Source organism: Macrotis lagotis, chromosome X (genome assembly GCF_037893015.1).
Source record: "Macrotis lagotis isolate mMagLag1 chromosome X, bilby.v1.9.chrom.fasta, whole genome shotgun sequence".
NCBI lineage: Eukaryota > Metazoa > Chordata > Mammalia > Peramelemorphia > Peramelidae > Macrotis > Macrotis lagotis.
Genome location: NC_133666.1, coordinates 195,998,690 through 196,011,955, shown reverse-complemented (window position 1 = coordinate 196,011,955; position 13,266 = coordinate 195,998,690).

Here is a 13,266-nt window from a genome sequence, read left to right as displayed (position 1 = left end):
TTGCAGTACATGGCACTTACACAAAAAATGACCATGTACTAGGGCATAAAAACCTAATAATCAATTGCAGAAAGGCAGAAATAGTAAATATGTCTTTCGCAGATCATAATGCAATAAAAATTACTAGCATTATTGGGCCAGGGAGATATAGAACCTAAACAAATTGGAAAGTAAATAACTTCATTTTAAAGAATAAGTGGATCAAATGATAAATTTTACAAAGAATTAATTATTTCATCCTAGATAAAGACAATAATGAAACAACATAGCAAAACCTATGGGATACAATCAAGGCCACTGAGAGAGGATATATAATATCTTTAAATGCTTACATGAATAAATTAGAGAAAAAATAAAACAATGAACTAACTATGCAACTAAAAAAATTAGAGAAATAAAAAATTTAAAACTCCTAATTAAATACCAAATTAGAAATTCTTAAAAGCAAAGGAGAAATTAATAAAAATTGAAAGGAAGAAAATTATTGAACTAATAAATAAAACCAAGAGCTGGTTTTATGAAAAAACAATAAAAATGATAAACCTCTTGTCAATTTTATTTAAAAAAAGAAGAAAACCAAATAGCATCATAAATGAAAAAATTGAATTCACCACCAATGAGGAAGAAATTAAAGTAATAATCCAGAATTATTTGGCCCAACTCTATGCTAATAAATTTGATAATGTAAGTGAAATGGATGAATATTTACAAAAATATAATTTGCCCAGGTTAAATGAAGAGGAAATTAAATACCTAAATAAACCCTATTTAAGAAAAAGAAATTCAACAAGCCATCACTGAACTCCCTATGAAAATATTACCAGGGCCAAATGGATGCACAAGTGAATTCTATGAAACCTTTAAGGAACAACTTATTCCAATTCTATATAAACTCTTTGTAAAAATAGGTGAAGACGGAACTCTGCCTAACTCTTTTGATGACAATATGGTACTGATCCCTAAACCAGGAAGAATTAAAAAAGAGAAAGAAAATTATAGACCTATTTCCCTGATGAATATAGATGGGAAAATCTTAATGAAATCTTAGCAAAATGATTACAATAAGTTATCACAAGGATAATACATTAAGACCAAGTAAGATTTATCCCAGGAATGCAGAGTTGATTCAATATTAGGAAAATTGTTAATATAGTTAATTGTATCAATAGAAAAACTATTAGAAATCATATGATTATATCAATAAATGCTGGAAAAGATTTTGTTAAAATTCATCACCAATTCCTACTAAAAATTCTAGAGAGCATAGGAATAATTGAATTGTTTCTTAGAATAATAAGCATTATCCATATGAAAACATCAGCAAACATTATTTGCAATGGAGAGAGGCCAAAGGCATTCCCAATGAGATCAGGGGTAAAACAAGAATGCCTATTATCACCATTGCTATTCAATATTTTGTTAGAAATGTTAGTTTCAGCAATAAGAGAAGGAAAAAGAAATTGAAGGAATTAGAATTGGGAACAAAGAAACAAAACTCACTCTTTGCAGATGACAAGATGGTATACCTAGAAACCCCCCCCACCCCGACATCTAAAAAAAACTACTAGAGGACTTCTGGCCAAGATGGCAGAGAGAAGACAGGCACAGTTCTAAAGTCTCCTGATCTTTTCCCATCTTATGAAACAAACCTCTTAACAGAAATCCAACCCACAAAACCCAGAAAGAAAAGCCAGGAGAAAAAACATCTACCTCAGGATTTGTCTCCCACAGCAGCATTAGAAGAATTCATGTGGGTGAGTCTGGGCACAGAGGAGAGATCAGCCCTGGATCAGCCAGATTAGAGGCTGTATTGGAGCCAGGGAGTCTGAGTGCCCAAGAGCCGGACTTGCTGGATCAATGGTGGGGCTAGATGGTGGGGGCTTGAGTCAACTAGGGAGCATAGGAATGCTGACCCTCTGGAGCTTGCTAACAGGGCTGGGGCGGGTAGAGTTCCAGTGCAGGGCAACTGCAGACACACCATCCCTGGGCTCCTCTGATCTGAGGAACTCTTGAGTCCACGCCTCTCTTGCAGCTGAGGCCTCTTCCCAGAACAAACAATAGCAGACTACTTCTGCCTCAGGCACAGGTGTGTAAGCAGAAGAACTAGCTCAGCTGACAGTAGGGAGAGGAATGACCTCAAGCCAGGGTAAAACCCACCATTCATTTAAGGCAAAAGGATTCATTAGCTCCAACCCCTCCCTTCAAGCTAAGGGAGAAGGCCTCAGTCAAGGTCACAGACACTCCAGAGAAAGCAAACAGCACCTCCTGCTGGCCAGCCAGATAAAATGCATTCAGTGAGTAAAGCCTGTAGCGATCCCAAGCCCCTGTGAACCAGTCCCTCCCCAACTCAAGGTCCTCCCAAAATTAAGAAGGGTCAGCGGAAAGGAGGATGCATAGAAAAATTCTTGTAAGGGAAAGAGCCTAACTCAGAGAGACCTAGAACCTCTGAGGAGAATGTGATCTGGTCTTCAGCACAGAAAGACTTCCTTGAATAAATAAGGAAGGAATGTAAGAATCAACTGGAAAATTTGGGAAAGACAATTAATACATTGCAACAAGAAAACAAATACTTAGAAAATACAATTGGACAAATACAAAATGAAAATAAATCTCATATCATCAATTGGAAAAATCCTCAACTTTTCTATATATGTCTAGCAAGATACAGCAGGAAGAGATAGAGAAATCTCATTCAAAGTAACCTCAGACAACATAAAATATCTGGAAGTCTATTTGACAAGACAGACTCAGAAACTTTTTGAAAACAATTATAAAGCACACTGGGCAAATATCAACTGCTCATGAATAGGTAGAGCTAATATAATAAAAATGACAATTCTGCCAAAACTGAACTAGTGCCCTATCAATCAAAATTCCAAGAAATTACTTAAATGAGTTAGAAAAAATTGTAAATAAATTCATATGGAGAAATAAAAAGTCAAGAATTTCCAGGAGCTTAATGAAAAAAAGTGCAAAAGAAGGTGGCTTAGACCTACCTGGTATAAAATTATATTATAAAGCATCAGTCATCAAAACTGTTTGGTATTGGCTAAGAAATAGAGTGGTGGATCAGTAGAATAGACTAGGTGTAAAAGCAAGAGACGATTATAGTAATCTGCTATTTGATAAACCCAAAGAGTCCAGCTATTGGGATAAAAACTCCCTCTTTGATAAAAATTGCTGGGATAATTGGAAGTTAGTATGGAAGAAACTTAGATTAAACCAACACCTAACACCCTTTACCAAGATAAGATCCAAATGGTTACAGGACTTAGACATAAAAAACAATACTATAAGCAAATTAGAAAATCAAGGACTAGTTTACCTGTCATATCTATGGATAGGGGAGCAGTTTATGACTACGGAAGAGTTAGAGAACATCACCAAAAACCAACTAGATGGTTTCGATTACATTAAATTAAAAAGCTTTTGCACAGATGAAACCACTGTAACCAAGATCAAAAGAAATGTGGTAAATTGGGAAACAATCTTTATAACTAATGATTCTGACAAAGGACTTATTTCTAACATATTCAGAACTGAGTCATATTTTTTAAAACAAAAAGCCATTCCCCAATTGACAAATGGTCAAATGATATGCAAAGGCATTTTACAGATGAGGAGATCAAAGCAATCCATAGCCATATGAAAAATTGCTCTAAATCATTAATTATTATAGAAATGTAAATTAAAGCTTCTCTGAGGTACTACTTCACACCTCTCAGGTTGGCCAATATGACCAGAAAGGATAATGATCATTGTTGGAAGGGTTGTGGGAAATCTGGGACACTGTTACACTGTTCATGGAGCTGTGAACTCATCCAACCTTTCTGGAGAGCTATTTGAAATTATGCCCAAAGGGCAACAAAAATGTGCATACCCTTTCACCCAGCAATACCCCTACTGAGTCTATACCCTGACAAGATGATGAAAAAGGATAAAAACATCACTTGTACAAAAATATTTATAGCAACCCTGTTTGTGGTGGCAAAGAATTGGAAATCAAGTAAATATCCTTCAAATGGGGAATGGCATAGCAAATTATGGTATATGTCTGTCATGGAACACTTTTGTTCTATTAGAAACCAGGAGGGATGAGATTTCAGGGAAGCCTGGAAGGATTTGCATGAGCTGATGCTGAGTGAGATGAGCAGAACCAGAAAAACACTGTATACCCTAACAGCAACATGGGGGTGATATTCAACCCTGAAGGACTCACTCATTCCATCAGTGCAACAATTGGGAACAGTTTTGGGCTGTCTGCAAAGGAGAGTGCCATCTGTATCCAGATAAAGAGCCATGGAGTTTGAGCAAAGTTCAAGTACTATTCCCTTTAATTTAGGGGAAAAAAAAGATATCTTATTGTCTGATCTTGTTACCTCTTAGGCTTCTTCTCTCTTCCTTAAGGATATGATTTCTCTCATCAAACTCAATTTGGACCATTGTACAACCTGCAAACAAAGTAAAGACTGACAGATTGCTTTCCATGGTGGGAGGGAAGTAGGATTGGGGGCAAAATTGTAAAAGTCAAATAATATCTTTAATAAAATAATAAAAAAAACTACTAGAAATAATTAGCAACTTATGCAAAGTCGCAGGATATAAAATAAACCCTCATCAATCCTCATCATTTCTATATAAGCCTAGCAAGATAAAGAAAAGCTAGAAAGATAAATCCCATTCAAAGTAGCTTCAGACAATATAAAAATCCTGGAGTCTACCTGCCAAACGAGACTCAAAAACTTTTTGAAAACAATTACAAAACAATTCTCACACAAATAAAATCAGATTTAAATACCTGAGCAAACATCAAAGGCTCATGGATAAACCAAGCTAATATAATAAAAATAGTAATTCTACCTCCATTAAACTATATATTTGGTGCCCTACTAATCAAAATTCCAAAAGAATTACTTTAATGAGTTAGAAAAATTTGAAAATAAACTCTTATGGAGAAATGAACAGTTGAGAATTTTCAGGGATTCAATGAAAAAATTCAAAAAGAAGGTAACTTAGCATTGCCAGATCTAAAATTATATTATCAAGCATCAGTCATCAAAACTGTCTGTTATTGGCTAAGAAAGAGAGTGGTACATCATTGGAATACATTGGGTGCCATAGCAGGAACTGATTATAGTAATCTGCTGTTTGATAAACCCAAAGAATCCAGGTATTGTGATAAAATTTCTCTCTTCAATAAAAACTGTTGGGAAACTTGAAAGTTAGAATTGCAGAAACTTGGATTAGACCAATACCTCACACTCTATACCAAGAAAAGTTCAAAATGGATATAGGATATAGACATAAAAAACAATATTATAAAGTGAACTAAGAGATCAAGGAATAGTTGACCTGTCAAATCTTTTTTAAAGGGAAGCAGTTTTTGACTAAGGAAAATATGGAGAAGATCATTAAAAACAAACTAGATAATTTTGATTACATAAAATTCAAAAACTTTTGCATAGACTAAACCACTATAACCAGGATCAAAAGAAATGTTGTAAATTTGGAAACAATTTTCAAAAATAGTATTTCAGACAAAGGATTCATTTCTAAAATATACAGAAAACTGAGTCACATTTTTAAAAAAGCAAGCCATTCCCCAATTGACAAATGGTCAGAGGATATGCAAAGGCAATTTACAGATAAGAAAATCAAAGTGCTCCATAATCATATGAAAATTTTCTCTATATCACTACTTCTTAGAGAAATGCAAATTAAAGCATCTATGAGGTACCACCTCACACCTCCCAGACTCATCATCATAACCATAAATGACAATGATCTGTTGGAAGGGATGTGGGAAATCTGAGACACTAACACACTGATTGTGGATCTGTGAACTCATCCAATCTTTCTGGAGAGCAATTAGGAATTATACCCAGAGGGGAACAAAAATGTACATTCTCTTTGATCCAGCAATAGGACTACTGGTCTATACCCTGAAGAGAATATGGAAAAGGGTAAACATATTATCTGTACAAATATGTTCATAGCAGCCCTGTTTATGGTGGCAAAGAATTAGAAATTAAGTGATTTCCTTCAGTTGGGGAATTGCTTAACAGACAGTGGTATGCATATGTGATGGAATACTATTGTGCCTTTAGAAACCAGGAGGGATGGGAATTCAGGGAAGCCTGAAAGGATTCGCATGAACTGATGCTGAGTGAGATGAGCAGAACCATAAAAACATTGTACACCCTAGTAGCAGCAACCTGGGGTTGATAATCAATCTTAATGGACTTGCTCATTCCATCAGTGCAACAATCAGACACAATTTTGGGATGTCTGCAATCGAGAATACCATATGGATCCGTAGAAAGAATTGTGAAGTTTGAACAAAGACCAAAGACTATTACCTTTAATTTAAAAAAGTTATCTTATTATATAATTTTGCTATCTCTTACATCTTATTTTTCTTCCTTAAGGATATGATTGTTCTTGGACGGCTAGGTGGTGCAGTGCATAGAACACTGGCCTTGGAGTCAGGAGTACCTGAGTTCAAATCCAACCTCAGACACTTGATAATTACCTAGCCATGTGACTTTGGGCAAGCCACTTAACCCAATTGCCTTGAAAAAAATCTAAAAAAAAGAATATGATAGTTCTCTCATCACATTCAACTTAGAGCAATGTATATCATGGAAACAATTTAAAGACTAATAGACTGCCTTCTGTGTAGGGTGGGGGGAGGCAAGCAAGATTAGGGAAAAACTGTAAAATTCAAAATAAATCTTTCTTAAAAAAAACTGAAAAATTGAAGAAATTATAAAGTACTTTTTGGGAAAAACAAATACCTGGAAAATATATACAGGAGATCTATTTATAAATTATTGGACTACTAGAAAGCCTAGATCAAAAAAGAACCTGGAAAACATTATGCAGGAAATTATCAGGGAAAACTGTTCAAACCTGCTTGAACAAGCAAACACTATAGCTATTGAAAGAATAGACAAAGTGGAAAGCAGTGGATAGAGCACCATCCCTGGAGTCAGGAGAACCTGAATTCAAATCCGGCCCCAGGCATTTAATAATTGCCTACCTGTGTGACATTGGACCTGTCACTTAATCATATTGCCTTAAGTAAATATTAAGAAAAAAAGGAAAAAACATAGAACCTCTCTAGAAAGAGACCCTGGGATAATAAAAAAAAAAAAAACTCCAGTAAAGGAGAAAATGCTGTAAGTAGCAAAAAGGAAACTTAAATACAAATTTAAATACAAAGGAAAAGCAGTCAGACTCAACCTGGAATTACTAGCCTCAATCTCGAAAGACCAGAAGACAAGGAATACCATATAACAGGGAGCAAAGGACCAAGAGTTTACTACCCTGCAAATTTTAGTATGTATTGTCAGGGGAAAAGATAGACATTCAAGTACATAGAGAACTTCCAATATTTCCTGACACAAAGCCAAGAACTGCACAGAGCATTCAATCACTGAATACAAGACATGAATAAAAAGTTGAATGAAAAGGGAAAGGAAAAAACAAAGTAAAACAAAACAAAATGTTAGTCAAGACCATCAAATTGTATACAACTCTTGAGAATTTTTCTTCTCTTAAGATAATTAAAGGGTTAAATGTAATTGAAGAGATTGGACTTAGAGGATCTGGGAAGTGCTGCAGCTTTTCTCTCCATTGAAGAGGTCCAGGCTGACACCTCTATACTTGAGACTAAAAGCACTTTTGAAAAAACAGAGGTGTTAACTCTAAACTTAAGTGTCTCAGTATCCCTTAACCCACTTTACTTCTGTTGTGATGAAAAAGCTGAGCACTTTCTCTGATGAAAGCATAATAAGTTTTGTGAGTCAGTGTCTCCCAAAATTCATTAACATTTGTAAAGTTCACAAGTAAGACCTTCAGAGTCTCCATTTATCAAATTTGACCATGTATTAGGGCATAAAAACCTCTCAATCAAATGGAGAAAGGCAGAAATAATAAATATACATTTCAGACCATGATGCAATAAAAATTACATATACTAAAGCATCACAGAAATAGAAAATAAAAATTAATAGGAAACTAAATAGTTTAATTTTATGTAATGAGTGAATCAAACAATAAATCATAAAAATCATAAAAAATTATATCCAGGACAGTGATAATTATGATACATCATACCAAAATTTATCAGATACAGCCGAGGCAGTTGGGGGAAACTTTAATATCTCTAAATAGTTATATGAATCAAATAGAGAAAGAGGAGATCAATGAAATTGGGTATGAAACTAAAAAAGCTAGAAAAAGAACAAATTAAAAATCCCCAATTAAATATCATATTAGAAATTCTGAAAATCAAGGGAGAGATTAATAAAATTAAAAATGAGAAAACCGTTAATCTAATAAATAAAACTAAGATTTGGTTTTCTGAAAAAGCCAATAAAATATATAAACCTTTGGTTACTCTGATTAAAAAATTTGAAAAGATAACCTAATTACCTCTACCAAAAAAGAAAAGGGTAAACTAAGCACCAGTGAGGAGAATATTAAAGAGATATTTGGGCGCAACTTTGCCTAACTGTATGCCAATAAATTGAATATCCTGAATGAAATGAATGAATATTTCTGAAACTACAAACTGCCCATATTAACAGAAGAGGAAATATAATACTTAAATATGACCATTTCAGAAAAAGAAATTGAAGAAACTATCAATAAACTTCCTAAGAGAAAGTTTCCAGGTCCAGATCGATTTATAAGTGAATTCTGCCATACATTTAAAGGACAATTAATTACTATTCTTCTTAAACTGTTTTTTTAAACCATAGGAGAAGTTTGGAGGGCAGAGCCAATATGGCGGCTTGAAGGCAGGAATTACCAGAAAATCATTATCCCCAAAATTCCAAAAGCTGTCAAATTATAACTCTAACATAATTCAGAGGGGCAGAACCCACAGAAAAACTGAGTGATACAATTTCCCAGTCCAAGACAACTTAGTTCTACAGGAAAGATCTGTTCCATTGGATCATGGGTTAGAAAAAGCCACAGCTTTATCTGACTGCTCCATATCCTGTGGATTTCAATTGTTTGTTTCTGGCAGCTTTTGGTATTTTCTCTTTGACTTGGTAGTTTGGGAATTTGACTATAATATTTCTTGTAAGTTTTCTTTTGGGATTTCTTTCAGGAGGTGATCAGTGAATTCCTTCAATATCTATTTTACCCTCTGACTCTAGAATGTCAGGGCAAATTTGCTGTATTATTTCTTGAAAAATGAAATCTAGACTCTTTTCCTGGTCATGACTTTCAGGTAGCCCAATAATTTTTAAATTATCTCTTCTGGATCTGCTTTTGAGGTCAGTTGTTTTTCCATTGAGATATTTCACATTTTCTACTTATTTTTTTGAGGTAGTTTTATTTCTCCCTGAGTTCTTAGAAAGTCATCAGCTTCCTTTTTCTCCATTCTTCATTTAAAGGAGTTATTTTCTTCAGAGAGCTTTTTTAATCTCCTTTTCCATCTGTCCTCCTCTGCTTTTTAAGGCATTCTACCCCTCATTTGTCTTTTGCGTTGCTTTTTCCATTTGGCCTAAACTAGTTTTTAGCATATAATTTTCTTCAGTTTTTTTTGATATTTCACCAAAGGGCTGATTTGGTTTTCTTGATTTTTCTGCATTGCTCTCATTTCTTCTCCCAATTTTTCCTCCATCTCCCTTAATTGCTTTTCAAAGTCTTTTTTGAGCTCATCCATAGTCTGAGTGCATTTTCTATTTCTCTTGGAGGTTTTGGATACAGAAGCTTCAAGTTTGTCATCTTCTAAGTATGCATTTTAATGCTCCAAGGGACCAAAGTAATTTTCTAAGGTCAGGGTCTTCTTTTTCTGTTGTTTTCTCATTTCCTCAGCCTATGACTGATTTGCCACATTTCCAAGGCTTAATTTTTCCAAGGTTTTATGTAGGCACTCACTGCTCTCTTGCCAGTGCTCTGGTATGTGGATGACCACAAGCCCTCCCTTCTGTCCTGGAGCTGTGAAGAGGGTCCCTGCTTAGCTATGGTGTTGTGGGGGCCCAGACTACAATCTGGATCTGAGTGTGAGCAACCATCAGAGTCCTGCCCCAGGAAGAGCAGAGAGACCTCTGTAGTCTCCCCCGAACCCCTTATAGTCTATGTGCTGCACTCTGGGTGGCTTCCCCTAATCCTGCTGCAGGTTCTCACCACAGGGCTGCTTTGAGGCCAGAGCTCTACTACATGCTCACTCAGGTGTGGCTATTCTGGTGGCTCACCACCCCATCTGGCTGTCCCTGGTGATCCCTGGGTCAAGAGGTCTGGAAACAGGCCCCTCTGCCATGGACCCAGGTGCCTCCAGGCTGCCCTGCTGTGCAGAACTGCAACTGCGGTTACTCTGTGACTCTTTCCAACCCCTGTTCCTGGTGAAACAGACCTTTCCTGCAAAAATTCTAAATTGTCTTGGATTGGAAAATTGTATCATTCAGTCTTTCTGTGGATTCTGCCTCCATGCATTTTGACTACAGTCATAATTTGATGGCCTTTGGAGTTTTGGGGAGAATGAGTTTCAGGGAATTCCTTCCTTCACCCAGCCATCTTGGCTCCATCCTACTACTACATTCACTTTTTTAGAAAATATTGCATATATATATATATATATATATATATATATATATATATATATATATATATTTCCCTTAATCCTAATTCCTCATATCAAAAATGACTCATCTGTAAACATCTTTAACACAAATGTATAGTTAGATATTAACCTGCCCGTTCATCACTGAGGAGATATGGATGGGAAGGGAGAGTAGAAGAATATTTTGCAACCTGAAAATATGCATATGCATATGGATGAATTTTGACAAACTTTCCTAACATGTATTTGGGAAAATAACATATCAATAAGAAAGGAAAAATTTTTAAAAATGAAATAAAATATAAAAAATGAATAAATAGATGATAGACATCTCATGGGGAAAACAGCTGAACTGGAAAACAGTCCCAAAACGGATAATTTAAGAATTACTGTCCATGATACAACTAGGTGGTACAGTGGATAGAGCACTGGCCCCGCAGTCAAGAGTACCTGTGTTCAAATCCAGCCTCAGACACTTAATAATTACCTAGCTGTGTGGCATTGGGCAAGCCAATTTACTCCGTTGCCTTACAAAAACGTAAAAAAAAAAAAGAATTGCTGTCCATGGACATGATTAAAAAATAAACTAGGCCTTGTCTTACAAAAAATTAAGAAGGAATACTGCTCTGATATTATAGAAACAGCAGTAAAATAAAAATTGAAAGATTCCACCAATCATTGCCTGGAAAATATTCCAAAATTAAAACTACCTAGGAATGTTATAGCCAAATTCCAGCTCTCCCAGGCAAACAAGAAAAGACTGCAAGCAATGAAAGACGAGAAAAAGAAAACAAAACAAATATTGTGAAGCCACAGACAAACACAAGATTAAGTGTTTTAAATCAGAGATATCCAAAATGTGACCCAAGAGTGCATGTGATCTGCAGGGAAATTTAGTAAACAATGATGAGTTATCATAGAGCACTCACTAAAATGGTAAATCAAAATATATTGTCTATTGTTTTAATAAAAATTTCTAAAAGAAAGGTTGGGCAGCTGTGCACTTTAAATCATACCATAAATATATGTATATGATGTTTTATGTTTGTAGACAAACTTCATAAGTTCATATAGGCATGTACAATATTATTGTATTGTTCTCTCTCTCTCTCTCTCTCTCACACACACACACAAACACACACTCTTGTCTATATATTTTAAGCATATTTTTTTGGTTAGAAAAAGCTATTTATAGGGAATACTATCCTCAGTAGGAATTGTTACTCTCTATTCTCCATAATTTTTACCAATCATCACCCTCATATATAATAGACACGCAACACAGGTTGAGGACTACCTGTGCTGGTTTCAATATTAAAATTGCTCCATAATAATATATAGTTGAATAAGATTCTTCTGTCAACTGAAAATTATACATAACATACAAATCCTCATTTTTTTCTGTCTACGGTTCTTTATGAGCTGTCATTTGTGAAGAGAAGAGAGATGGAACACAAATCTAACATTAGAAAATTTCCATTATCTGTATTTGAACAGATTAAGTTAGGTAGTCTTTTCTGAAAATATGCTATAAAAGCAGCAACTCTAGGGAAAAAAAACAGCTATGGATTGAAAGGCATAACTAGCTGCAACAATTTACATGTACTTTAAAAATACTTCTATTAAAAATTGTTCTCATAAATGACTGCCAAATAATTCAAGATACCATTTCTGATTTATTCAAGAAATAGCATCCATCAGTATCTACAAGTATTCATCATTTGACAAGTAATTATTGAGAGCCTGTATTGTGCACTGAACCTTTTCAGTCAATGTGAGAGAAATAATTACTTACATGACATGGTCCTGCCCTTGAGGAGCTTACTTTTGAGAAAGAAATGAAGTGGAAATAATACCAATACAGGTGTGATCAGAAATCTGAAAATAACATGTTTTGTTTGAGTGTTCCTCACTGTTTAATGGTTTTATTTGTACCAACAGGAACAAATTATTTTATGTACTTTTCCATTTCTTTTTTATAAATATTATTTTTATTTTTTCAATGTTTTTGCAAAGATATTTCAACATTCATCCTTTTGCAAACATTTGAGTTGCACATTTTTCTACCACCCATCCTCCCTTCACTTCCCATGGGGGCAAACAATCTTATATAACTTGTACATATACAATTGTGCTAAACATGTTTTCATATTAGTCATGATATGAAAGAAGAATAAGAATTAAGGGGAAAATCATGACAAAGAAAGACAAATCATTAAAAAATTTAAAAATTGTTCATTGCATGCATTGTTCTACATTGATTCCGCAGTTTTTTCTCCCTCTAAATGTGGATGACATTTTCCATGACAGATCTCTCAGAATTATCTTTGATCACTGAACTGCTGAAAGGAGCTGTGTCCATCACAGTTGATCATTTCACAGTGTTGCTCTTAATATGTAAAATGTTCCCTTTTTTCTACTCATTTCATTCAGCATCAGTTCATACAAGTCTTTATAGACTTTTTCCAAATTCATTTGTTCATGATTTCTAACAGAACAATAATATTCCAACTTAATGATATACCACAATTTGTTGAGTCATTCCGCTGCTGTTGGACATCTCCATATCCAGTTCTTTGCCACTACAAAACAGCTGCTATAAATATTTTTGTACATGTATGTCTTTTCCCCCTTTTTTATGATCTCCTTGTGATATAGGCTTAGTTGTGGTATTGTTGGATGAA